The 26,379-nt window shown below is 48.3% G+C and overlaps 2 long non-coding RNA genes across 2 annotated transcripts in view; one reads left to right on the forward strand and one right to left on the reverse strand.

Annotated features, from left to right (window-relative positions):
- Nucleotides 1–11,369: 11,369 nt before the first annotated feature.
- On the reverse strand, nt 11,370–14,310 carry LOC146334198 (uncharacterized). The gene is made up of 3 exons (XR_014786286.1): nt 14,254–14,310; nt 12,058–12,130; nt 11,370–11,458 (listed from the first exon to the last, which is right to left on the reverse strand). It is a non-coding gene; the product is annotated as an uncharacterized LOC146334198 (long non-coding RNA).
- LOC146334199 (uncharacterized) overlaps nt 13,613–26,379 on the forward strand; it is a 38,475-nt gene continuing 25,708 nt past the window's right edge. Inside the window, exons 1-2 of the long non-coding RNA XR_014786285.1 lie at nt 13,613–13,758; nt 20,464–20,530. This is a non-coding gene — a long non-coding RNA (uncharacterized LOC146334199). The remainder of the gene's footprint in view (nt 13,759–20,463; nt 20,531–26,379) is intronic.

Consider the following 26,379-nt stretch of genomic DNA (forward strand, 5'->3'; position numbering starts at 1 on the left):
TCTTGGAGGGAGTACCCCATATGCCTCTAATTCTGCTAATTCTTTTGTGTATTTAACTTCTATGGAATCATGCATTTCCTCTTGGGAAAAGGCGGTCTCTCCAGAAATCTCCCTGGGTTTCTCTCCTGTCCAGTTACTAATGTTGGACACCAATGGTGCCAAAATGCTAACTACGCAAAGGCTCCTGGCTGTGGGTAGACAACGTCTGAGACTTTCATTTTGGCATGTCTGCTCACCCTTAGCTCATGCACTGCGTACCCCTTGCTTGAGTAAATGTGCTCCATAATTGGGGTTTTTAGTGGCCCCAAAATATAGAAGAGCCTTTTTCTAGGCAAGGTTCAGTGTTTTACTGGTTCGTAGGAATCCCAGTTGAACTAAAATGACACCCCTGCAACTTGGGTGAGATAGAGGCTATAGGGCTGTTCACACAGTTTGGAGCCATGGGTTGTTTGTTGAACCATGGATTATCGTGTTGTCTGAATGCAGCCAGGGTGGCTTGTTAACCAGGCAGTGTGGATTATTTTCTCAAACAAGCCACCTGGAGAACCATAGTTTGTTGTTGGGTTGTTCAGGGTGGTTAACAAGCCATCCTGCGTGGTTTACAAGCCACCCTGCAGAAAACGTGCTGCACTCAGACAACATGGTAACCCACAGATCAGCAAACAACCCATGGTTTAAAACAACCCACACTCCACCACTGAGTGTGGGTTAGCATGTTGTGTGAGCAGCCCCTATGCCTCGTGTGTTGTTCTACTGTCGTTTCCATAAAGCAGCTAGAGAACAGTGGCTAAATCCGCTTTCAGTGTTATTTCCTGGATGCTCTGCTGGATTTCTGTTTGTGTTTTGTTTGGGTGGCTCTAATGCCCAGGTAACATTAACAGCTGCTACATTTGTAAACAGTGCTATTAACACCAAGTCTCTAATGGTGGCAAACTGAGCTGTACTCGCCTTCTGAACAGGCTCTTTCTCTTTTGTTTTGCTTTTTGTAGTTTGATCAGTTGATCAATAAATCCGATGACAATGAATCGGTGGACTTCGGCTCCTGGCTGAGCTGCTTGACTCAGCTGAGAGTTGAGAGGCAGCTTTACTCTGCCTTCAACTCTCTTGGGAAGCCGCTTTGCTCCACCTCTCCTTTCCCAATTGTGGGAAAAGAAGCGAGCGTGTGTGTATGGGTGTAAATGGGTGTACTGGGCTATGTGTTTGTGTCTGAATGGTTTATGTGTAGTATGAATGGAGAGCACTTATTTGTTTAAATACTGGGATAAAGGTTGCAAATTGTTTTTTTCCAATTGCATTCATCAGAAGCACTGAAGACTTTCCAGAGACATGACCATTCCCTTCCTCCCCAGACTCCTTTTGGCCTCAGAAGGACGGAAGGTCAATTTTTTTTACATTTCTATACCACCCAACAACCGAAGCTCTCTGGGCGGTTCTGAGCATGGTGTGTGTGTGTGAATGGTGTGTGTATGTGTGAATGGTGTGTGTATGTGTGAATGGAGTATATGTGCATGGGAAGCAGAGTTGCCATCAGACTGTGGCCATCAGACTGTCACACCGTTGGATCATGGCCATACCCACTGCTGTCATGTGGCTGCTAACACTCCTCATTGGCTCAAACAAGGCCCTCAAGCCAAAATACGTTGCCTAAAGCAACATGGTAAAAATTGCAGAATACAAAGAAAGAAAGAGAGAGAGAGAAAGAATACTGCATGTATTCTTCATGTGCTTCATGCCAGGATGGCAGTTCATCATAGTTGTTTTCTTGTATCCTTTTTCCTCACACAAAGCCAACTGGGATAAAGGTTGCAAATTGTTTTTTCCAATTGCATTCATCAGAAGCACTGAAGACTTTCCAGAGACATGACCATTCCCTTCCTCCCCAGAATCCTTTTGGCCTCAGAAGGACGGAAGGTCAATTTTTTTCCTGTCACAAGAGAGGATTCATTACAAACACACTCTGAGCATGAGATGGAGGGTGAAGACTGGTCCTGAGCTCCATCTTTGAACTTGTCAGTCCTTGTTTATGCCCAGAGTTAAAAGGAGGATGGCCAAGTGACATAGGAACACAGGAAGCTGCCTTAGACTGAGTCAGACCCTGGGTCCATCTAGCCCAGGATTGTCAACACTGACTGGCAGCAGTGGCCCTCCAGGGTTTCAGGCAGGAATTTCTCCAGCCCTACCTGGAGATGCTGAGGATTGAACCTGGGATCTTCTTCATGCAAAGCAGGTGCTCTACCACTGAGCCATGGCCCCTGCCGACTTTGCAGAGGACGGCCCTCTGGTTGAAGGATTGCCAGCAGACACTCCTCCATTTGAAGATGTCGTCTTTTTGAGGGGCTGTCCCATCCAAGAATGGTTGAAGGTCTCACTGAACTTTCTCCATTTGAAGATGTCCTTACTCCATTTGAAGATGTCATCTTTTTGAAGGGACGTCCCATCCAAGAGTGGTTGAAGGTCTCACTGAACTTTCTCCATTTGAAGATGTTGTCTTTTTGAAGGGCCGTCCCATCCAAGAGTGGTTGAAGGTCTCACTGAACTTTCTCCATTTGAAGATGTCCTCTTTTTGAAGGGCTGTCCCATCCAAGAGTGGTTGAAGGTCTCACTGAACTTTCTCCATTTGAAGATGTTGTCTTTTTGAAGGGCTGTCCCACCCAAGAGTGGTTGAAGGTCTCACTGAACTTTCTCCATTTGAAGATGTCCTTACTCCACTTGAAGATGTCCTCTTTTTGAAGGGCTGTCCCATCCAAGAATGGTTTCAAGAGAAAGAACCCTGAGAAGGGAGAGCAGAGGCCTTGAGGTCACCCATCCACAATTAGCTGCCCCTGAGCAACAGGCTAAGCAACAGGTACACAGCTCATCTCCGCTCTTCCCCACTAGGATGAGGTATATTGTATTTCTACTGAAATTATAATAATTATGGAATGACTTGTCAAAATGTTGTCATCATCACTTTTCTAGCACTGTCATTCCAACCCCACAATACCTAGACATCAGTGCTGCAATCCTATATCTACTGCCCTGGGAGTAAGCCCTATTGAATGTAATGGGACTTATGTCTGTGGACACATACATAAGATTGCACTGTAAGTCTCTGAGGGCCAAAATAGACATGGCACTAATCTCATTCTTGGCAACAGCAACAATAACAACAACAGAAATTAATAGCGGGCGCAGGAATGAGATTTTTGCCAGAACCCTTCCGGGGCTAATAGGAGCTTCACGGGAGGGGATTTTTTGTCAGGACTGTGGTGGGGGAGAAAATGGTTACACCTCTCTTTCCCCACACTGCAGTCCTGATCACGGATCCACCTGTTTTGAATTTTGCTCAACTTCCATGGTTGCCGGCAACCTTAGCATCCTTTCCCAACGAGGAATCCATTTCCAAATTCTCTTTCAAAATACAGGAGGAGAGACTATTGCAAAGGGAATGAGTACAGCAGATGGCATCTAAATTAAGCAACTTACAGCAGAATTAAGTGTAATTTATTCCATTTTAGCTAGTTTTAGGGAGAGATAAAGGGCTATTCATGGCACTGAAGCACCATTGTTGAGCAAAACAGCACTCCCCAACTCAAACAATCATAGCCAGACACACCAAAAGTGTACTTAGAAAAGCACAAACATATAAACAAAAGGTTATAACACCTGGGACTGTTTAGCTTAGAGAAAAGGTGAATGAGGGCACAAAAGATAGAGTAGAGAATTATGCCTGGTGTGGAGAAAGTGGATAGGGAGACATTTCCCCCCTCTCTCATAACACTAAAGCCCAACAGGGTCCTCCCATGAAGCTGACTGGTGGGAGATTCAGGACGGATAAAAGGAAGGACATCTTCACACAGCGCAGAGTGAAACTATGGAATTCGCTACCACAAGATGTAGGGACGGCCACCAATTTGGATGGCTTTAAAAGGGCATTGGACAAATTCCTGGAGGAGAAGGCTATCAATGGCTACTGGTCCTGATGGCTCGATGCTACCTCCAATATGCCCATATACACCAGTTGCTGGGGAACATGGGTGGGAGGATGCTGTTGCACTCATGTCCTGCTTGTGGGTTTCCCGTGGGCAGCTGGTTGGCCACTGTGTGAACAGAAGGCTGGACTGGATGGTCTGATCCAGCAGGGCTCTTCTTAGGTTCTTAACCAGATATGCAAAAATATTCTACATCCTGGCTGGGAATTATGGGACCTGTAGTCTAACACAACTGGAAGGTGCCAGGGTAGGGAAGAATGCTAGAGAGTGAACTCAGTGGGGCTGACTTCTGAGTATATGTGTTTAGGATTGCACTGCACATCCCTGGCATCTCCAGTCAAAGGCTGGGAGGGGAGGGGAACCCCACACCGCCTGAAGCCATGGAAAGCTACTGCCAGAGACAATACTGGACTGAATGGACCAATGGCTGGTCTCTGAATAAGGCAGCTTCAGATGCTGATCAGCTTTCTGTTGCTTTCTCTGCTACGCTTGTCAGGCAGACCTTTAAGGCATGGGGCGGGGGGGACGGGACACAGATTCATTCATCCCATATTTGAGAGCAAAGTGGGAGAGAAATATTCTTCCCATATTTGAGAGCAAAGTGGGGTGCCCTTGTTTAAGGAGAGGCATTTGGCATCATCGCTATGGGCAGGGCTCCCTGATACTTCTTGCCTATCATGCAGGAAGTAGATCTCCAGGTGTGTTGGACTCCTGGAGATCCACAAAACACAAAACTGTTTCAAAACACAAAACTGCCAGCATTCCTGACAGTTGGCCATGCTGGCAGGGGCTTCTGGGAGTTGAAGTCCAAAATATCTGGATGTCTGTTTCTGCCCACCTCCTGGCCTATGGCACAAGGGCTAGGAAAAGTGTACTTGGCTGTGGCGAGACCCGGCAGAGGCACCAAACATCTGGAGTGCCCCGAGCTTGCAGGGCTCAGAGGTCTGTGGTTATTCTGCCTCGTCCCCGGTGTTGCCACTGCTGGGAGGCTATTGATACCCTGCTATTGCTTCTCCAGTGTGAATTCACGAACAGATTTCACACGCAGGCACATCCTCAACCTCTTAAAAAGGAGATGGGAATGCTGAAAGCTGCATTTTCCGTTGAGGGACAGAAGCACATGCATGCGAGCAAGCACACACGGCTCCCTCTCTTTGCCCTGGGATTGTAAACAGGTCCCAGGGGCTGTGTGACAGCCGGGTCAAATTAAGCCCTGCACCAGATCCAGCTGGGGAGGGCTTGGTGGGTGGGTAGCAAGTGCAAATAAGAAACAGGAGATGGTGGGGAAAGGATGGTGGATAGCAGAGCATTCCACAACAGGCAGTTTGCGTTTCCTTGAAACTGCCACTCCCCTTTTGCTCCCAACATGTGGTTATGATGAGGCTTGATCGCATGCACGCTCCTACAGCAAAGGGAAGTCGCCCTGGTTGGTTGGGAGGGATACGAGCCAGCAGGCGATTGGAGGAGGCCTCTTTTCATGTGAACATCCATGCTCCGGCAGCATGCTCCTCTGAGTAACGCAGCTGAGAAGGAAACTCAGCCTTGCTGATGGATGTCTTTTTCCCCTCTCCTAGCATCAGCCACTCTTTTCTCAATCCCACAGGCCCCGAGGCGGGGATGCAGCAAAAAGTCTATTTTTACCCTTCCCAATGGGACGCCAGCTGCTCTTCTAACCATCTCAGCCCAAAGTTTGCATCCCCGCTCCCTCCCGCCATGCCTGCTCTTCTAACCCAGATGACAAGGCTGGCCCAGGACGTTCTGCTGCCTGAGGTGTGAAAGACAAGACAGAAACACCCACCCACACCCACCGCCCGATTCACAGATGCTGACTGGACTGGCAGTTCAGTCCTGGCTCAGCACCGGCACTGCAGCAACATCTTCCATGTCACCTGAGGGCAGAGGACTTGCTGGGGGGGGAGCTGGGGGGCACACTCAGCTCTACCCTCTCGACACTTCTCCCCCTGGCACTGGTGGCCCAAAGCAGCTGTCTCACTCTCCCTAATGGTAGGGCCAGTCCTGCCAGATGTGCGGGAGGAGGCCGGCTGCGGTTACTCAGCCGTGCCCAGGAGGCACTTGGTGCATGCTCAGAGGCCCTCCCCAGTTGTTACTTCACATCCAAGCTGGCTGGGTCAACCCTGCTCACACCGTTTCTCCTTGCCATGACCAATATCTGAATAATCCAAAAAAAGCATGTTGCTGTTTTTTAAAGGACAGAGTCATGCGTCCTTGAGCAATAGCGGTGCCTTCACTGCAGTAGACTGAGGTCCATCTAATCCAGCATTCCACCTCCACCCAGTTACCTCTGGGTAACTCACAAACAGGGGCATGAAGGTTTCAGACGAGAGCTGCTGCTTGTGGGAGGCGCCGGGTACAAAGAGGGAGGGCTCCCTATGAATAGGAGGCCCCTCTCAGCTATCAAGTCTAATAGCTAATGATGGACTACGGGCACAATCCTATGCTTGTTTAGGCAGGAAAAAAAGTCCTACAACTCCCAGCATGCCCCAGCCAGCACTGCTGGCTGGGGCAAACTGGGAGTTGTAGAATTTTTTTCTGTCTAAATGTGCATAGGATTGCGCCTTTATGCTGCAATCCTGTATTCCTTTACTGGGAGTAAACCCCACTGAACTCGACAGGACTTAATTCTGAGCAGACATGTATAGGATTGCACTGTTACGTGTCTACTCAAAAATAACCCCCAACTGATTTCAGTGGGGCTTACTCCCAGGAAGCTGGGTATACAATTACAACCTTAGTGTATTGGCAAAACGTTATAGGACAAGGAAGACTCGGGTTCAAATCCTCACTCAGCCATGAAGCTCACTGGGTGGCTTGGGGCCGGTTGCTGCCTCTTAGCCTAATCTACCTCACAGGGTTGTGTCGAGGGTTAAAGGGGGAAAGTACCATCTTGGGTTCCTTGCGGGGAAAAGGTGAGATAAAAATGTAGTACAATAAGTAATACAATATAGTTCATTCATTTGTCAAATCCAGCCATCCTCGACCTCGTACCCTCGAGACATACTGGACAACAATTCCCATCACCCCCAGCATGGCCACTGACTGGTGGTGGTAATGGGAGTTGTAGTGCAGCACAACTGGAGGGCACAAGGTTGGGGAAGGCTGGAATCCTTTAAAAATGTCCTCCTCGCCTACTGAAACCAAGCATCCCCTTCCCTTGTGCCTCCATCTTCCTCCCCTCCTGTTGCTTCCCCTTCGAAGAATTTTAGAGCGGAAACTCCTCAGGGCTGCAGGCGCTACCTGTACGTTGATAACGCTCTCTTTGTGAATAGCGAAAGCAGGAAAATAAGCTGTCCCCTTGACTGCGACTCCCCCCAAGGTTTTACCCTGTCCCCGGAGGCCCTGAGGAGGAGCAAGCTAAAACCCTGAAATACCCAGTCATTCCATGAGACCTGGGCAATCCTCAGCCCCTCTGAAAATGTTCAGGATTCTGTGGAACTCCAAATCTTGTCCATCAGGACCATGTATGGTAAGCAAAGTTTGTTACGATGCCAGTGAGTTGCCTCATGTATTTTGGTGAAACATGCAGGCTTTGATGTTTGCTTGGTGGGTCATGTGTGGTTTCTTTGTGTGGGAATGAAATTTCTGCACATGTATTCTTTCCTCATCCATTGTTTCCTCAAACCAATTACCCAAAGAACACATTGGATGAAAGAGGAGAGTTGTGCATTTATTTTATTGTTGCTTTGTTTGATTTCAGTACACTGAAACACCACAGTAGTGAGGAAGGGATGAAACTGATGCTAAAAATACATGTACAGAAAGAGAGAGAGTCAGACACTAATAAAGCCCCATCACACTCAACAATAAAGAGAAAAATAAGGTGTTAAATCCTGGATATAATTATTATCAATATAATCCACTGATCAATTCCCTCCCCCCAGGATAATAGAATAGAATAGAATTTTCCCTTTTCTGCTTTGATGATGATTTTTGCTTCCACTGTTCTATTTTGTTTCCACTGTTCCTGCTAAGTCCTCTCTCCTTTGGTCTTCCAGAGGGGCAACCGTGTTCATTTTTGGCAAATAAAACAGCAAATAGTCTTGAGGCCACCTTAAGGATTTCATACATTTATTCTGGCACCCCTGTTCAGTAGTTTGTGTGCTTGCATGCAGGGACCTGCTCATTTCAGTTAGTACATTCCAGGCTCTTTTATGAATAATAAACAGTGGTAGTGGTGGTGGTGCTTTGAACACCTAGGCCTGGAGAAGAGTCCTGTGTGACTCAAAAGCTTGCCTCCAGCATTTAAAATGTGAGTTGGACTAATTTGTCCAGCAGCATTCGCTAAACTGTCATCATCCTGAAAACCGGATCTTCCAGCTGCACTGGGGTTTCCCAAAGAGTTTCTGGAGCCGGCAATAATCACCATCTCTAAGCACCATCCCTTTGTTGTGACTCAGACGAAACAGCAGCGTAAGGCACATTCTGTTCCCTGGAGCCACCCTGAGCAAGTGGGAGGAACAAGCAGAAGGCATCAGGCACAGGAAGCATGGCTGGCATGTGGGAAAGGCCTCTGGCCAATCGGGCACTGCATGATCCGTGCAGCCAGCCAATCAGCCACTGCCTCTCCACAGCATCCTCTGGTTGAGCTGGCTTAATATGAGCAAAGCGCTGAGAGCAGGAAACCCCAGCCGCCCGGTGGGAGAAGCTGAAACATGCTGTTGCCGCTTTGCATGTCCCACGAGAAACGCCACGTTCCGTAGACCTGGATCAAGATAACGGGGCTCACGCTGGGGCCGGAGCCTGGGAGAGACAGATCTCGCTTCTTCCTTTGCCTTCTGGAAATCCCAAGTGTGGGATTCTTCACGGCTCTTTGGGAACTAAGGAAAACCACTGGCCACTGAGATCTTTCTAACTATTCTCAAAACCCGATCAAAACTCAACAAGCCAGAAGCAAATTCCAGAGTGATTTTGATCATTGATCACAATGGGAGTTAGTTCTGAGTAGACGCTAATTGGTTTGTGCTGGGATGGGAAACACACAGGAAATACCCCTTGACCGGGGTCACGGTGAAAGGCACCCCCCCGGGGCTAGCATACCCGCGGTAAATGCAGGGTTTGGGGCACACAACAACTATACCCCGGAGAACCCGACTTGAGGAAAAGAATCGGACTTTAAGCAGTCTCAGGAAATCTGTTTTTTCCATGATAAGCTCCGGAGTGGCTGCTGGGTGCCCACGATGTCATCTATCCCCAATGACCTCTAAACGCAGCCAGCCCAGATCGCTCATGGAGACACCACCCTGGATGCAGGATTTTGATTTTCTGTCCTGGAGTATTTGACCTCTTCTCCTTCCACGTTACAAATAATAACCCCTATGTTGCATTGCAAAGCGAACATATGTACATACACACATCAAGGTCCCAGAAAGCAGCTGAAACACAAAGGACATACAGTCACCATCACAAACCCTTCCCTTTCAGAAGGGCATGACTAGGCCAATGGCAGATTGTGTGTATGTGTGTGTTGCAATTTGCAAAACAGAACCCCAAAGATTCACTCCAACCCTTGGGCACATCAAACTGAGTAGCCACGCAGTTCTTTTCAATTGGAGCCGGCTGTGCTGACGCAAATGGGCTTGAGAATAATGCATCTGTCCCCCTCAGCCTGAGGCTCAAGACATACCGAAGGTGCGACGAGTTCTAGGTTCTGGGAACGTGTCAAAGACACTGGATACGTTGACATTTTGGGACAACTGGCATGGCTCAGCAATACCTTCTCACCCCACATTCGCGTTCACTCTGAGACATATGGAAATCCCCCAGTGACCCATCTAGATGCCAGAAATGGATCATTTGGGAGACTTTGGATGGGTGGATACATGAGAAGACGCACAAGCCAAGCCCCTGGGCTTGCAAACCCCCTGATACTGCGTAGTGCCAACCTGGCACACACCTTTCACATTCAGACTAAAACTAATAATTTTAGTTACCCTTTTCTGAACTTTTTCCAATTCTACAATATCTTTTTTTAGGCATGGTGACCAGAACTGTGCACAGTATTCTAAGTGTGGTCGCACCATAGATTTCTATAAGGGCAGTATGATACTGGCAGTTTTATTTTCAGTTCTTTTCCCACTTATCCCTAACATGGAATTTGCCTTTTTTCACTGCAGCCAAACAATGGGTTGACATCTTCATTGAGCTGTCCACCACAACCCCCAAATCTCTTTCTTGGTCTAGCCTAGCCTTCTCCCTGACATGCTAACTTTCTATCAGCAGGGATGTTTTGGAATGGAAGAGGAGAATTCAGTCCTGTTCGCCCTTACATGCAGACTGAAATGGTACAGTGCAGACACAGGTTTTATTACCCCAGGGGAAAAGAATCAGGCCTTTATCTTGGGCCAGTTCTTTCTGAGTCACAGACTCTCCTAAGACACTCCTTTCCGATAACAGGGTGAGCAATCCTCCTGTCAGGATTAGAGGGCTGATTTCTCCATCGTTTGGTTTTCCAGATTGGAAGCGGTGCTTCCTTTGACGAAAGGTTGCATAATAGCCAGGACTTACGCTTGTACCTGTCGAAGAGTTTTCTCTAACTCAAACTTTGCACCAGTGTGGAGACATAGCAATGGGAGGCTTACCAATTGAGTTTCTGCCTGTGACACAGCTTTTAAAAACACAGGAGCCCTGATGCAGCAAGTAGAAAGTGGTAGCCCTAGAAAAGGGGGCCCTAACTCAGGTCAAGAACAGTTGCTGTGCATGCAAAAGGTCCCAGTTTCAATCCTTGGCAATATCTCCAGCTGCTGCTGCTGCTGCTGCTGTTGTTTTCATTTGTATACTGCCCAATAGCTGAAGCTCTCTGGGCAGTTAACAAAAATTACAAACGATAAAATAATAAAACATAGTATAAAACACTGGAGGCATTCAAGACAAGGCTGGACAGCCACCTGTCAGGCACGTTCTGACTGGGATTCCTGCATTGAGCAGGGGGCTGGACTCGAGGGTCTTGCAGGCCCCTTCCAACCCTACTATTCTATGATTCTATGATTTAAAACAATTTAAACAGCGAAACAATTTCAATAAAATACTAGACCTGAAAGTCAGCTGTCACAAATGCTCCATTGTATGCAATTAAATGCCTAGGAGTAGAGGACATTCTTAACCTGGCGACGAAAAGATGACAATGTTGGTGCCAGGCGGGCCTCAGTGGGGGATCGTTCTAAAATTGGGGAGCCACCACTGAGAAGGCCCCTCTCCCTTGTTGCCACCTTCCGAGTCTCCCTCGGAGGTGGCACTCAGAAGAAGGCCACTGATGTTGATCATAGTGTCTGGGCAGGTTCATGTCGGGAGAGGCGCTCTGTCATGCTGGCTGGGGAATGCTGGGAGTTGTAGTACTTTTTTTGTCTAAACATCCATAGGATTGCGCTCTTGGATGGTCTGATTAAACACAAGGCAGCTCCATGATCTGTAATTGGTCTTTCCCTTCAAGGAGAGGTGTTTCATTCATTTTCTAGTTTAGAGGGGGACAGCAACTACAGAGGAACAAGATACAGCTTTATAATTTTCGTTTATAAATATCTTAATAAATAAGAGTAAAATAAGACAGTGAAAAGAGCGCAGAGAGGGACTTCCTGTTAGGGCCAAACCATACACGAAGTGTGTGAGCAATTAACATACACAATTGTTTTAGTTTAAATTATTATTATTATTATTATTTAACCCTGCACGTGGTTATTTAACCCAGCAGGACTGGGACCATGGCACACAGGAAGGTTTTTTAAAAGCTGCTGTGGTCCTGATGTATTTTAAGGATCAAACACATTCATGCGGACCAGGCCTATCAATGACTATCAGTCATACTAGCAAGATGGAGCTGCCATGTTCAGAGGCAGTCTCCCCCTCAGTCCCAGTTGCTAGGGGGCACACAGGGGGTTAGAGATTATGCCTTCAAGACCTGCTTATGGGTTTCCCGTTAGGCCCTGGTGGGAAAGGCGGTGCTGCATTCAGGGGACCTTTCTTTGGTCCGATGGTCCAGCCTGGCTCATCATCCGCTCTTACATTACGCTCCCCACTCCCCCAGCAAACTAGGCGCCTGCTCCCATATAGTCCCATCACACCGTCTCACGCTCACCGATGATCCATTGTTTGCTCTAGCAATTCCACATCACGGGAGTTATTTACCAGGGCACAGAAGTCCGAGAGCGCTAGTATGGGATAAGATTGCAGGCGAGAGATAAGATTCAGAGATGGAACAGCAGCAAATAAAGCCAGTTCTCACAAAGTTGCTCCCCACACACTGGGAATCCCAATGCAGGCCCCTCAGTTTCACACCTACATTTCACTGTCATGGGTTTCATCACCGTTTACTGGGAGAAGCCAACCCAGCCGCTCAGTTGGCCAGTGTCACGTCATCGTTAAGGAAGTGAGGCTGAGGCCCGCGTGGGCCACGGGAAGCAGAACGAAGCTTGTGGTTTCCTGTGCCTTGGGGAAGGGCCATTGCTGAGTCGACAAGCATGTGAATTCTACACAGAGGTCCCCAGGTTCATTTACCAGCATTTCCAAGTAAGGCTGAGGGACGGGGAACTCCTGTCTGAAACCCCGGAGAGCTGGTGCCGGCCAACCAGAGCTAGAAGGACAAATAGTCCCACGCAGTGGAAGGCAGCTTCCTATACAGGACTAGAGTTGCGAGTGCTTCTCCTGGCGGAGGACCTGTGCTTTTCAGAGCTGCGTGATGATGAGCAGCGGAGATTCTGCAAGTGAACCCTTTCCTGTCAGAGAGACACCCTGGTTGGAAAAAGCTCCAGCTGCTAAATTCTGGCCTGCCACACAGCTGTTAAAGACACAGGAGCCTTAGGCAGGTCATATCTTCAAACAGAGTTGCCAAGTAACAGGAAAAAAGCCTTGCTGCTCCTGTGCCTTTTACAGTCATTTGCTGTTCAAAAATCAGCAAGTGAGCTTTTCACAGCATGGAAGTAGACAGGGTCACTGTCTGTACATGAGGCTGCTGCTAAAGGCCCAAGAGCAGAAAAAGTCAGCTACCAAGTGGATCTAGGCACAGGTTCTGTGTGTGTGTGTGTGTGTGTGTGTGTGTGTGACAGAATCATAGAATAGTGGGGTTGGAAGGGGCCTACAAGGCCATCAAGTCCAACCCCCTCCTCAGTGCAGGAATCCAAGTCACAGCATCCCTGACAGATGGCTGTCCAGCCTCGTCTTGAACGCCTCCAGTGTGGGAGAGCCCACCGCCTCCCTAGGTCATTGGCTCCATTGTCCTATTGCTCTGACAGTCAGGAAGTTTTTCCTGATATCCAGCCGGAATCTGGCTTCCTGTAACTTGAGCATGTGTGTGTGTGTGGGGGGGTACCCACTGATGTAACCTATAGTGTAGTGCAGTGGCTGTGAGTTGGCGCAAATTGCATCTCCTTGTCTAACCTCATGCTGTTTCTAGAGCTTATGGCATTAGGAGTAGAATTCTAGAGTTGGAGGGGGCCTTGGAGGCTATCTAGTCCAAACTTCCACTAAACCCAGAGCTAAGAGAGATGGCTGCGCAAGTCTATTTGGAGTGCAGATTTTGGCTGAACATTAGGAGAAACCATTTAACAGAAAGAGCAGTTTGACAATCAAACCCTTTACCTAGCTGGGTGTGGGCTCTCCCTTGCTGGACATCTTTGCACTGAGACAAACTTTCTTGCTAGCCTTATGCAAGCCATTCTCCCAGTCTCAGACCCTCTGTCTGCCAAATGGGGAAATGGATTTACCTTACAGGGTTTTTGTGAGGAATACTGAAATAATTGAGGAATATTGCTATGGCTTAGAGACTGTATTCGCCAAAGTGGTATGTAAGTATTACTAAGAAATAAATAAAAATAATGTACAAGAGTGAAGTGCTTTGAACCCTCTGATGCTCTTTATTATTCTAACACTGTTATCAGTGACAGAACCAAAAGGAACCATATGTCGCAACTCCACAAAAGTGTGCAGGATGTGGCAGAGGGTGCAGAATTAAAATATAAATGCTTTTATTTAAAAATGAATAAATACATTCAAATTTTAACACTGGTATGGCTATGTAGGGGTTTCAGGTTTTGTTTTGTTTTTTGACAGTTAAAAGCTAGTAAAGATGGAAAGAACCTATTTTAGGGTTAGTTTATAAGCCTCTCCGGGGCAGGGTCCTGATTTATGAAACTCTGTATACTGACAGCGCTGGAAAATAAAATGATCATAATAGAGAAAACAAAGCCAGAGGAGCAGCTGCGTTAGTCTGTTGCTTACAGCAAAAATGCAAACAGTCCTGCACAGTTTAGGCTTGCAATCCTATACACACACTTACCAGGGAGTTAGCAGACATGCATAGAATTGTGAGGTTCAAGTCTGAATTGCGGCCGACGACTAAGTGCAGAGAGGAGGAGTCAAAATGGTTTTGTTTTCTTTATTATAAAGTGACAACAGAGGGGATGACGACATGGTTACAGACTTCATTAAAACATTTATTTGAGCGATGCATAATGTACATAATTATTATTTTTAATGTGGGAACAACTTTAGGATGCACTAAATGCTTATTAAGCACAATTAGAGCAAAGGTTAGGAGCTTTCCCTGGGCATCGCCTGCAGCTATGAAACGCCAAGCAGCCCAAACACGCATTCTTTCTTGGAAGTGATGGCATCTGTCCAGCTGTCAGATCCTTCCTCCCCCAAACCCACCTGCCTCCGAAATACTCACACGCGTGTCCCAGGCCTGCTATTGGTCAGAGAGTGGGTTTGGGTGCCTGCTGATTGGCTGGCGGGCCTGGTTCACATGAGCAGCCACTCAAAGGGCGCGTGATGCTTTGGGTTGTTGACAAGGTTGGATGCTTCTTGTACTGTTCCTCTTTCGCTTGATCTGGGCGCTCTTCCAACCTTTCTGCTGCCTTCCTATTTCGGATGCGAACTCCAAGGCGAGGCTGACTTCAGCGGCAGCCAGGAAAACAGCATTTCTTAGATTCTTGTCCGCCCCCACCCATCAAGGGCAGAAACTGGAAATTAAGAAACAATTCTAAACAGATAGATAGATAGATGATTAGATAGATAGATAGATAGATAGATAGATAGATAGATAGATAGATAGATAATAAAGTAGGGGTGGCCCTCCAAATGTTTTGATCTGCAACTCCCAACAGCCCTAGTCAGCATAGCTAATGGTGAGGGCCTATGGGAATTGTAGGCCCAAACATCTGGGGGTAGTGGGACCGGTACCAATAACACGCTTGCAGATTTTTGTGCCTACAGCCTAACACAGCAAAGCACATTCAGGTACTGAATATTTTTAAATGCAGGCAGCGTGGGGGGGGGGAGGGCGCAGAGGGAAAATGTGAGACATGACCCAAGAGAGCAGAAACCAAAATTGGGGGGGGGGGTTGTTTTGGGTTCATCAGCTGCAGGCTGGAGCAGTCCGTCCAAGGAGCAAGTACTAGGAACTGGTCACAGCAGTCTGCTGAAATCGATGGATGGAGCGTTTAAGAGCAGGACTTCTCTGAAATAACCAGGGCGATTTAACCGGTGGGATTCATTGCAGTTCACTGTCAGGGAGCCAGCTGCCGTGGCCAGCGTTTCCAGTTGTAGAACTGCAGCAGTGAGAAAAACTGCCTTGTTTGGCACCAGTTCTAGGCAGCTATTAACGCCGCAGCGTGGTCCCTTTTGGAAATGAATGATTGACTCGTTTTCAAGATATGGAAGCTGAGTGGCGTCCGCCGAGATGGCAAAACACAGAATTTACAGACAACGTTAATGAAGGACTTCTTAGAGAGGAGTGCAGCGGGAATTACAGAATGAACCTGTCAAACTCTGCAGCACAGGATGTTACAGCAGCTTCTAGAGGGTGGCCACTGATATGACAAGGCAGCGGGCTTTCTCAGTGGCAGAACTCCTTGACCCAAGAGGCCGGCTCGTCTCCCTCTTCATCTGTGGTCCTCTGGCAAGTGAAGACACTTCCCTTGCAGCAAGCGGTCACCCCTGCGCACTGCTGTGTATGGCTGCTGTGGCTTGCAGCTGTTGGAAATTGGTCTTGGGGCCATTTCAAGGCTGCTAGTCCTCAGCAGAGCCCTTTGACCTCTTAGACAGAACCTCTTTCAGCCCAGGGGCTGATTTCCATTTTGGAGACACTCTCAGGGGCAGCGTTCCAGCAGAAGGCAAAAGAGGTGAGGTGAAACCTCCCAAATACCGGTGGCGTATGTTAGTTCAATCCCTTACTGCCAGTCTCCTTTAGAGTTCTGACTGGTTCTGACTGAAACCCGGAGCGGATCCACCGCCCCACTGACATCAGAGCCACCAGCCTCCATTGGACAGTGGTTACAGCCAGGCGCAGGCGGCACAAGGCAGAACCAGACAGGTCAGGGATGGAGCAAAGGCAAGGTTTAGAGAGTAAGGGGCGGAGCTTGGCGTAGAGAGTAAGGGGCGGAGCTTGGCGTAGAGAGTAAGGGGCAGAGCTTGGCGTAGGGTAGGTGGCCCTCTTACCACCCCCTGCCTTGCTCCTCCGCCTTCAGCAGCAGCATGAACTTCTGCAGTTAGCAGTGGGTGAACACGTGTGTCTCCAAGCCCTCAGAAGCATCCCCGCCAGTTTCTGCACACGTTAAGAGCGCAGGAGCAGTGACGGTCAACTGCTGATTTCTGTAGCAAGCAGGAGCAGTTTAGGCTGTTTTACTTTCTGGTCAATTGGCAACCCTAGGCTGGAGGCAGAACAGGGAGTTTATGGGCTTTTCAGGTCTCAGACCTGGTTACCAGAGTGTGGAGTTGGCAACTGCCCCAGACTAGCCCTGCCCAGCCCCTGTTGCTGCACGCCCGAGGCGCACAGAGAGAAATGCGATCACCTGTCCAAATGGCTGTCAGGCACAGCCAGAAGAATCACTGACTTGCTGGCAACTGTGTGGCTGGCCACTGCAGAGCAAGAGAACATCAAATCCCATTAAAAGACAACCGCAGTAAGGTCCCAGAGTTTTACCTTGGAAACCTGATATGGGAAAAGCAGCAAACCCCTCGTCTCTCCGAGGTGATGCCAGCTGTGGAGGAACATGAGCAGCGTGTGTGGGCTTCCCAGTGGATCTGGTTGGCCACTGTACAAACAGAACTCGGGACGAGATGGGCCTTCCGTCTGATCCAGGGCGGCTCTTTTTAAGGTCTTGTGACCCATCTAGCTTTGCAATCAGCTCAGGGAGAAAGCTTCCCCCTTAGTAAACATCGAGCACTCAGACTGCAGAAAAGCAATCCCATAACTGCCAAAGAAAGGAGGCAACAGGTTACAGTGCCTGAAGCTTATAGGAATCAGGAGGGGAACCCAAAGTTCATCTATTCTCACCCCAACCCCAAATAAGGCCGCCACTTTAAAAAAAATGGACAGAGACTCTGGGCTTTTATTATTCATAGAATTCCATGACTGTATGTGTCACTTTAAATAGTAATATAAGTCACAAGAGGTCCCTGCCCACAGAAGGTTGCAATCTAATTTTATTTATTCATTAAAAAAATGAATAATAAATGAATTCATTCATCCTAACAGATTCCAGGGCAGCGTACAGTAGTAAAAATGCAATATAATGAAAACATCAACCTGCATGTAACATAAAAGTGGGAGGCCAGAAAACCACAAAACTGCAGACAGAAGGCAATAAAACCTGTTTAACAAAACTGATTTGACTGGCGCCAAAAAGACTGTGTGCTGGCGCCATTCGAACGGCCTTCGGGGGGGGGGGGTGTTCCAAAGTCTGGGTGCCCCACCTATAAATGTAGATTTGGAGAAGAGGGAATGACAGCAACGCAAGGGGGGCATGAAGGTAACAAGAATGAACACATGGAATTATATGTCGGTTTTGTTGCAGCTGGACATGAGGCTCAGGAAGTGACACCAACATCTTCACTGAAGATATAGGTCAGGGGTAGGCAATGTGGCCCCCACGGGCGCCCGCCAAGGCGCCCTACCCCTCCCATCTTAAAAAAAAAGCACAGTTATTTACACACACACACTTGAGAAAAAGTATCTTACAACATGTTATAACCACTTCAAAATAAGCCTCCTTAGCCTGTAAACTGGCCAGCTGTGCATTGCATATTTTCTTACTGTGTGCGCACCTTTAATGCACACTTAATGCAAGAGACAGCCCACTACGCCTCTTGGAGATTAAACATACAGAAATTCAAAAACTCCAGGCCCCTCTGTTCCAGGCCTGTGGGTCAAGGGGTGACCCTCCTCCACAGGGGCCGGCAATGCCCCCGGTTTATTGAGCAGGGCTGACACACAGGCCCCTGGTAGGTGTCTAGTGACAGTCCTGCCGCAGGGTTTCTCTGAGCCCAAGGGAAGAGGCAGACGGGACCTGGAAGCCGGGCGCCTCCCTCACGTGGCAATCGGTGGGAGGGTAACAGGAGCGGCGCTTCCAGGCCAGGGGCATGGGGGAGCCGCCGCGGGAGAGTGCCTTTACGTGCCACTCGTGAGCTTCGCAGGGGCATCTCTTTGGCCACGGTGGGAAAATCGATGATGCCCCAATATAACCCCACCGCAGCCTCACACTCTCACCGGTGATCCATTGTTTGCTTTAGAAACTCCGCCTGCAGAAAGTCACGGGAGTTATTTACCAGGGCACAGAAGTCCAAGACCGATAAGATTACAGGCGAGAGATAAGATTCGGGGGGTGGGGGGTGGGGTGACAGCAAATAAGGCCAATTCTCAGAGAGCTGCTCTGCGCACACAAGGAATCCCAGCGGCCCGTCACTTTCACACTGGGCATGATGTTCCTGTTTTCAACTGTGAAATGATGGAGGATATACGAGACAGTGGCTGCATGGACACGTAACCATAAGCCATGGTTTGTATTAACCATGGTTGTTGCTGCAGCCATGGATCGTCTTGCAGACAAACCAACCAACTATTTCTGATTTGTTTCTCTCCCACCCATTTTGCCAGCCTTCAGAGCAGTTTCATTTTCAGGCTACGTTTGCTGGATGACTCTTTCAGAGGGTCATCCAGCAAAAGTAGAGCCAAAGGGTGGAAATTGCAGGGAAGCAGATTTTGGCTAAACGTTAGGACAAGCTTCCTAACAGTGAGAGCTGTTCAGTAGTGGAACAGATGGGGGCAATCTCCATTACAACGTTAAACTGGTTTCAAACCTGTTTTTAGTGATTACGGCTACCAAATACAGGAATTCTGGGGATTGTAGCTCTAGGAAGAGGGGCCGCTTGGGCAGGGGACAGGGGTCTCTAGCAAAGAATTCTCAGTACCCTCATGAAACTGCAGGATCCTTTTAGATAGACCGGTTTGAAACCAGTTTAAAGTTGTAATGTAGATGCTTCAGAAGGTGGTAGGTTCTCCTTCACTGGAGTTATATAAGGACAGGCTGGGCAACCATCTGTCAGGGTTGCTACAGCTGCACCTGCACGGAAGAGACTGCATTGAGAAGTGGGTTGGTCTAGATGATCTCCAAGATCCCTCCAAACTCTATGGTTCTATGATAATGTCAACAGGAGTGCAAACAAGCCAGGGATAAGCCACATTTCTGGGTTCAGACATCATGACAAGCCGTGGCTTAAACAAGCCAGTGTTCACAACCCAACAACAAGCCATAGGTTCTTTTTCGGTGTTGTTTTGTCCGCTAACAAATCATGGTTTGCTCGCAGGGATGGGTTCAGACACAACCACAAGCCAGATTTCAACAAACCACACCACAGCTTAGCATTATGTGCAAACCAGGCCAGTATTTTAACAAGCTGCAACCACCAAAATTCCCTCTTGCACCAGAGCCCCGATCCGCTTCACATCTGGTTAGCCTTGTTCTCTGAACTGCAAATGCCCAGAATGCCTCACCAGCTCGGCCAACAACATAGATCAGGTTGCCCGGCGCATGCCTTTTCTGTCCCAGCTGAGCAACTGATCCAGCAGTTCTGCAGCTGGGCTTGAATAGGAGCGGACAAAATGTTCCTTCAACTCAAATTGGCTGTTTGTGGTTGAGGTGCTTCTTTTTCACAGAAGAGGCCCGGGTTGAAAACTGGTATGAGTCACCCCTGCCACCACACAAACATCTACACTACAATTTAAAAATAACACGCCTGTGAGGTTTGCAGCCTCTGCTGAAACAAACCCCCAGTGAGATAATTAAGGTCAGGAATGTTATTTATTTATTTATGTAAAGAAAGAGGACTAAATTGAAAGCAAGAGAGAGAGAGAGATTTTGGCAAGAACTCCTGTTTCTTATTTGAAATCCTATTTCTGATTCGTTTCTCTCATCCATCTTTCTTTATTTAAACAATTTCTACACCAATTCTCTTCAGTGATGCTACCAGGGCAGTTTCCAAAAACATGATAAAATAGCTAAATCGAAATTACATATAATAAATAATTGCGACATGTGAAAATAACAATACATTAAAAGCCTGTGGATTTTTAAAAACATCTTTGCCTGGCACTGCATAAAACACAGTGATGTTAGCACCAGGCAAAGTCCTCAAGGAAGGGAAGTCTGTAAGTGGGATGCCATCACCAAGAAGGCCTTGTCTCTAGGTGCCAACTCTCTTATTTCAGATGGCTGGGGCACCTGGAGGAGGAGAGCCTGCACAGATGACCTCAGCAGGGACATCGCTAGGCCTGGGTGAGTAGGACCCTGGCTCTGAATCTAAACTTCCACAGAGCCCTGTGCCAATTTGGAAGAGTTTATTTTTCTCAGCTTAATTGCCACGCAGGAGCCATTTTTTAAAGGGGGATTTGCAGCTGGGGACGGAAGGGTTTACTTCCCCTTTCCACATACTGCAGTACAACTCCTACCCCCCAAACCCCTTCCCCTGCAGGGTAATTAAGCTTTAAAAAAAAGTTTTCAATTGGTTTGGGTCAAATAATTAATTAATTAATAGGATGCCTATTAATTGACAATTTCATTTGAGACAATTTGCCTCCTGTAAAATGTAAATAAATCCTAGTAATTATTTCTAAATGGCATATATAGATATAAATGAGCATGCACAGATTTTATGCAGATTTGGGCCTGAGGCCCAAAGCTTTTAAGTGCTTCAGGCCATGCACTATCAGAGGTAAGCACCTTTTATTTAAAAATTAGGAAAGCAGTCAAAAAATAATGTACAGCACTGATAATGAGATAATTATGAGGCTGACCTAGTATAAAGGTATGAACATGCAAACCTCACCACTTGTATGGGATACATGACAGACATGTAGAGTTTATGCCCATTTGATGTGGAGATGGCTTTACAAACGAACTGGACAAACTGATGGAGAGCAAGCGATCTCTCAGCAAGAATTAGCCAGGAGGCTAATAATAACAGAATCGGCATGTGTAGTCGTAGCATACCTCTGAATACCAGCCGCTGGAGATAAACAGCTGTCCCCTTAAGGTTTAGATGGCTTTTAAAGGAATGAGACAAATTCATCCCCAACAGCATCTCTAGATAGAGCAGGAAAACGTCCTGCCTGAAACCCTGGCAGGTTTTAGAGCTGCTGCTGCCAGTCAGTGTTGACAATGCTGGTCTACGTGGACCATAAAAAGAAGAGCCCTGCTGGATCAGACCCAGGGCCCATCTAGTCCAGCATTCTGTTCACACAGTGGCCAACCAGCTGTTGACCAGGAACCCACAAGCAGGGCATGAGCACAACAGCACCCTCCCGCCCATGTTCCCCAGCAACCCTGGTTCTGGAGGTGGCACATAGCCATCAAGACTAGTAGCCTTGATACTAGGACCAGGTTTAAGGTCCATCTGACTCAGGATAAGGCAGCTTCTAATGTTCCAAGGGAGGAGTTTTGCCTCCATGCTCTGCCTGCAGCCTTCCAAAGATGCCCAGCCGACTGCAACGGAAAGCAGGACGATGGACCATCACCTTTGTTCCAGCCCAGCCAAGTGCTTCTTATGTACAAACACCAGGATGCTGAGGCGAATGTCCTGCTTGTATCTTTCAGCACTATTAGAGTTTGGATCATGTTCGAGAGGAAATGGAAATCGAACTTCAGGCCTGGTAGCGGGAGGTTTACCGCCACATTTGCTTGTTCTAGTTTGTTAACGGAGTAGCACGTTTCGTGATGGGATCTTTTTAAATGCCATCATTCTAAAACTTAGACTTTCACTGGCTGTCCAAATGTATGCATCCTGTGTATATCTCCTCCCCCTCATCCCACCGTACACAGAGCATCCACTGTTGCAACTGCCACAGGTCTCAACGTATACTAAATTTTAAGTGAGCCAAAATAAGGAAGATAAGTAGGAAGAAAGTAAAAAAGAGCAGGGTTGAAATGGGCATGGGACTGATTTTTCTGTTCGTAGAATTTTCAGTGCTGCCCTAAAAGTATCATTGACCCTTGGAACTCACTGCCTCATGATATTATCCAATCAATGCTGTTGAGGCAGCATGTTATTAAAGTGGTTCCATGCGTTGTTTCCTGAGGTTAATTTTGATGATCATGTATGGTAAGATGCGGTTGCCCTAGGGACGTGATTTGAGCTGAAGCAATGGGATGCATCTCATGCCATATAAACGCCACTGCAAATGCCAGGGTGTAGTCTGAGCAACAGCAGGTGAAAACAAGTAGGGTTGACAACTGACCAGAACACAAATCAAAACCCACCTGGCTCAATCCTTTAATAGCGAGGTGAACTGTGGAAGCAAGCAGCCGAAGCTTTGACTGTACAGAGTCCAACACGGATAACCTGTTCATGTCTTCACTTCAATCTGACCGAACACAGGTAAGAGCCCACTATCGAGCCTACTCTGTGGCGGTGAGGGTGGCAAAGAGGCAGTTCTTTTCCACCAGCATTGCATCTTCTCAGTGTCGTCCGGCGGAGCTTTTCCGAGTGGTTCGCGGCCTGTTACATTCTGGGCCAGGGAGAGAGACGGTGGAACCCTTGGTAGCACGCTGTGACGAGTTTGCGCGGCACTTTGAGGATAAAGTCGCTCAGATTCGTCATGAATTGGACACAACCATTAATGCAGTTCCATTGGTAGAGGCGTTCAGAGCACCGTCTGGTCCAGTTTTATTGGATGAGTTTCAGTTACTGAGGCCTGAGGATGCGGACAAGGTGCTTGGCCAAGTCCGATCGACCACTTGTGTGCTTGACCCTTGCCCTTCATGGCTTATTAAATCAAACAAGGAGGGGTTGTCCGGCTGGGTCCAGGAGGTTGTAAATTCCTCCTTGAGAGAGGGAGTGGTGCCTGCTGCTTTAAAAGAGGCAGTAATTAGACCACTCCTGAAAAAGCCTAACCTGGACCCAGAGGATGTTAACAATTATAGGCCAGTGGCCAACATCCCCTTCCTGGGCAAGGTGCTTGAGCGGGTGGTTGTAGGACAGCTCCAGGCACTGTTGAATGAAACGGATTATCTAGGTCCATTTCAATCGGGCTTCAGGCCTGGTTTTGGAACGGAAACTGCCTTGGTCGCCCTGTGGGATGACCTCTGCCGGGAGAGGGACAGGGGGAGTGCGACCCTGTTGATTCTCCTGGACCTCTCAGCGGCTTTCGATACCATCGACCATGGTATCCTTCTGGATAGGTTGTCTGGGTTGGGAGTTGGAGGCACTGCACTACAGTGGTTCCGCTCCTACTTGGATGGCCGATTCCAGAAGGTGGTGCTGGGGGATTATTGCTCTGTGCCATGGCAATTGTGCCATGGGGTTCCACAGGGCTCTATTCTATCCCCAATGCTGTTTAACATCTACATGAAACTGCTGGGGGAGGTTATCCGGAGGTGTGGGCTGAGGTGCCATCAATATGCGGATGACACCCAGCTCTACTTCTCTTTCTCATCAAAACCAGGTGAGGCAGTGGCTGTTCTGAACCAGTGCCCGGGCACGGTAATGGACTGGATGGGGGCTAATAAACTGAAACTCAATCCAGACAAGACGGAGGTACTGTTAGTGGGTGGTTCGTCTGCCCGGCTAGGTGATATTCAACCTGTTCTGGAGGGGGTTGCACTCCCCCTAAAGGATCAGGTTCGTAGTTTGGGGGTGCTCTTGGGTCCAGAACTGTCACTTGAGGCACAGGTGAACTCAGTGGCACGGAGCACTTTTTATCAGCTTAGGCTGGTATACCAACTACGCCCTTATCTGGACAGAGATAGCCTAGCTACAGTTATCCATGCTCTGATAACTTCTCGTCTGGATTACTGCAATGCGTTATACATGGGGCTGTCTTTGAAAACGGTCCGGAAACTTCAGCTGGTCCAAAATAGGGCAGCAAGATTGTTAACAGGGACTGGCCTGCGAGCTCATATTACGCCAGTACTTTTCCAGCTGCACTGGCTGCCAGTCCATTTCCGGGCCCGATTCAAAGTGCTGGTGTTAACATTCAAAGCCCTTAACGGCTTGGGGCCAGGTTACCTGAAGGATCGCCTCCTCCCATATGTGCCTGCCCGGACCTTAAGATCATCATCAGCGGCCCTTCTCCGTGAGCCTCTGCCGAAGGAAGTAAGGCGGGTGGCTACTAGGAGGAGGGCTGTTTCTGTTGTGGCACCCCGGCTCTGGAATGAGCTCCCTAGTGAGGTTCGCCTGGCGCCTACATTGTACTCCTTTCGGCGCCAGGTGAAGACCTTTTTATTTTCCCAGGCATTTTAGCATTTTAGCTTTCTAAATTTTTATCTTTGCTGTTTTAAATCTGTATTTTAAACTCCTGTACTGCTGCTAGGTTTTATTGTGGTTGTATTGTTATATTGTGGTTTTAATGTTCTATGTATTTTAAATTGTTTTATTGTGTGTTGTTTGGTTTTAGTTTTTGTGAACCGCCCAGAGAGCTTCGGCTATTGGGCGGTATAGAAATGAAATAAATAAATAAATAAATAAATAAACTGCAGTTAAACGGTCAGCTGCAGAGGCTGCCTGCAAAGTTGGCGACCTGTCATACCTGATGTGAAATGAGCCAAGACTGTTTTAAACACACACACACACCCATTACTACAGCTATTAACCTTCATGGCTCATAAAACACAGACAAGAGGTCAAAGATTGAGTGTGCAAGTAAAGGGTTCCTAAGGACAATTTGTTCCTTGCGGAATTGGGCCCGAACCACCATTTCCTTCATTTGCACCATGCAGAACTCCCAGGACACTCCGTTAGGCCCATAAACCCTGACAGAGAGACATTTGCATGCCAACAAACTCCCCGTTCTTCCACAAATGAGGGCTCGTCCACCCCGTTTTGTTGAAGGATTCACAGCTCTCCCTAAAGCAGGCGTGGAAAATCTGGCCCACCAGATGGCCACGCCCCCTTCCCTTGGCTCCACCTGCTTCCGCCCAACCCCCCTGGAATGGCCCCTCCTGGAAAGAGCTCTCTGGTGCCCCCCCTCCAAGATTAGTGAGCTGCTTGGTGGGCTTACTTGCTGCTGCTGCTGATGGCAGCAGTGACGGGGGCTGCCATATAAATTTCCCAGAATGCTCTGGAGTGACACTACGTTGGGGGCATCATGGTAATTAAAATGCCAGGCAGCTTCCTGACCCAGCCAGCCAGCCACGTAAGGCTGGCATCAAAGGTAGGCATGATTGGGCACCTGCCAAGGGCCCACACCACAGCAGGGGCCCAGCGACAAGAGTGCCTGGGCTTGTTCCTTCGTTTCATTATTGCAGCCTGTTTGTCCACCCCTGTTGCACTGAACGGGGCCCTGTCAGCCGTCCAAGAGTGCCAGGCTCCGCTGACGGGGGCCTGGTTCTTTAGGCTAAATATATGCTAGTAAAATATAATTCTGCTGCAATCCATCAATGGTGCAAATGGATTCTCACCAGCATGTGAAATGGCAGGAGGATACATGGCACTTTAATGTGAATGCCTGCATCTGAGAAAGGCTGGTTGCGCCTGGTCTCGGAAGCTAAGCAGGCTCAGCCCTGGTTAGTACTTGGGTGGGAGACCGCCTGGGAATCGGGCTTCCTGTGCCGAGCAGGGGGTTGGACTCAATGGTCTTGCAGGCCCCCTCCGACCCTATGCTTCTATGATTGTGTGTGTGTTTACATCAGGGGGAGGGAACCTCTTTCCACTCGAGGGCTGAATTCAGTTGCAGAGCAGCTCTCAGGGGCTGCATTCCAGTGGTGGGCGGGGCTGAAGACAAAGGGGGCAGGGCCAAAGGGAAAGGGGTGGGCCCCCAAATCCAAACATTACCCCCATATTGTAGCTCAAGGCTCTTCCTAACTGTAATTAAGCCTTAGGAGAGGCATTGCAGCCTTTGGGGATGAGGAAAACCCTGCACAAAAGCCAGGAAAACACCCAAGGATTGGCGGGGGGGGGGGAGAGTAGGAACACAAGACGCGCTCTCTTGGGAACCCCAGAGGGCCAGTTTGGGAGCTGGCTCTGAGGTTCCCCATGCCTGGTTTCCATGCATGTGCACAAGAGACAAGCTGCATGCACCTGCCACGGAGGACGCACGGCTGGCCGGGGAATGCTGGGAGTTGTAGGACTTCCTGCCATCTAAACATGCATAGGATTGTGCCCTTGGAGATGTAGTTTCCAGAGGTCCTGC

The sequence above is a fragment of the Heloderma suspectum genome, chromosome 17 (genome assembly GCF_057233095.1).
Source record: "Heloderma suspectum isolate Gila_16-S chromosome 17, 16-S_ref, whole genome shotgun sequence".
Lineage (NCBI taxonomy): Eukaryota > Metazoa > Chordata > Lepidosauria > Squamata > Helodermatidae > Heloderma > Heloderma suspectum.